At 42.7% G+C, this 2,013-nt stretch overlaps 1 pseudogene; it reads left to right on the top strand.

Moving 5' to 3' along the window:
* Window positions 1-684: 684 nt before the first annotated feature.
* Window positions 685-1,169, top strand: LOC110322329 (annotated as a pseudogene).
* The last annotated feature ends 844 nt before the right edge of the window (window positions 1,170-2,013 follow it).

The following is a 2,013-nucleotide window of genomic DNA, read 5'->3' as shown; positions in this document are numbered from 1 at the left end:
TGGCTAACTTATCAGCTAACTAACTCACAATGGTGGAAGTCGAAAGTCCGAACGGTATCGCACTGGCTATAGGTATAGACCTAACATTCCAGTTGGGCAAGTCAATCGCTAAAGAACCACCCGTAAGGAAGGCAAGTTCACCCTAGGCCATGCAAAAGAGATAGGAATAGTAATTATCCTGTTAGTGAGATAATGTACGTTTTGTTCCCAGAATTCCCACCCCCTAGGGCAGTTGCTACAGAGTCACCAGGAGCTTCTTGTGACAACTCAAGAAAGGTGTCCTCGGACCTTTTGCTTCCCCCCCCCCCACTTTTCTCTTTCCTTTGGCTGCTGCTAGAGCCCAGGTATGCCCTTTCTGGCTCTCTGAGCTTCCTTCCCATCTCTCTGAAGCTCCTCTTCCTGCCTCGTGTCTGCTAGGCAGTTGTGGCTGACTTCCATATTGGTTTAACTCAACAGCATGTTTCTCTTCCCTTCCCCTACTCTGAGCAGCCACACAGGTTTGTAGCCTGTCACTCTGGGGCTTTTCCTTTTAAATCCCAAAAAAAAAAAAAGTGTCTTTTAAGTTTAAAATAAAATGGATGTATTGGTGTCACTAGACTTTGGGACTGAGTAAACCTGTGGAGTGGATAAATTCCTTAGTCATATATGTAGATAGAGCTCTTCAGTTCCTGCACCGTAGCCATCATGAATGACACAGTAACCATCCAGACCCAGAAGTTCATGACAAACCGACTGCTTCAGAGGAAACAGATGGTCACTGATGTCCTTCATCCTGGGAAGGCAACAGTACCAAAGACAGAAATTTGGGAAAGGCTGGCCAAAATGTACAAAACCACACCAGATGTCATCTTTGTATTTGGATTCAGAACCCACTTCGGTGGTGGCAAGACAACTGGCTTTGGCATGATCTATGATTCTTAAGATTATGCAAAGAAGAATGAGCCTAAACACAGACTCGCAAGACATGGCCTTTATGAGAAGAAAAAGACCTCCCGAAAACAGTGAAAGGAGCGCAAGAACAGAATGAAGAAGGTTAGGGGCACTGCGAAGGCCAGTGTTGGAGCTGGCAAAAAGCCAAAGGAGTAGATCTGCGGTGACTTGATGTTTTGCTGTGATGTGCAGATTTCTGAGAGGACAAATAAACTAAAAAGCTTCTACAAAAAAAAAAATATGTAGATAGAACACTGCTATGTTGTTTTTATTTATCTGGTTTGATGACAAGTCCATGACTGGCTTTTCCCACATCTTGTTATGAATTAGATTCCTGTTCTAGCTTGGATCTAAATGTCCCCTCCCACTTCCCAGCTGTCATGAGGGAAGCGGTTTCCTTGGCCAAGTGTTCCCCACCATGAGGACCATCTCCTCTGAGCCGAGTAACAGTATTAAGCAACCATGGGCAGAAGCCTCTGAAGCCAGGAGCGCTAACAAGGCTTTCTTCATACAAGTTGATCTCCTCTGCATTTGTCACAGGGCAAAAAGCAGATGCACACGCTCACTACCCGTGGATAATTGTACTTGTGGTTCTTTGCACATAGCTTTTTGGGTCATGACATTATTGTATATATGACCCCTAGATGTAACAAACGCATTGAGCATTTTCTACTGAATTCACTTTGGTCTTTCCTTGTCTTTTACATAATAGTGCTTGCATTCATGTAAAGATTCCCTTTTTCATGATTTTTCTGGGCTGAGGAAACTATCTTCCCTCCAAATATGGGTATCATATTTATTAAAGTTTTCCTGTGTTTAGATCTTTCCATTCTCTAGAATTCCAAGTAAGATCTAAAGTGAATGAAAGTATATTCTTTTTTCTCAAACTCTAACTTATTAGGACACCCTGCCCCCCGATCTTTATTGGCTAGTCACCGATCTTGATTGGCTAGTCAATCATGTGCCTCTCCTTAAACTTCATTGGCTGCTTTGAGCAAAGGCTAGACCTTTTGGGTGTTTTGTTTGTTTGTTTTGTATGTATGTATGTATGTATGTATGTATGTATGTATTTTACCAGTAAAG

Source organism: Mus pahari, chromosome 5 (assembly GCF_900095145.1).
Source record: "Mus pahari chromosome 5, PAHARI_EIJ_v1.1, whole genome shotgun sequence".
NCBI lineage: Eukaryota > Metazoa > Chordata > Mammalia > Rodentia > Muridae > Mus > Mus pahari.
Note: the sequence above shows the minus strand (reverse complement) of the source record. Positions and strands in the feature narration are given on the sequence as shown.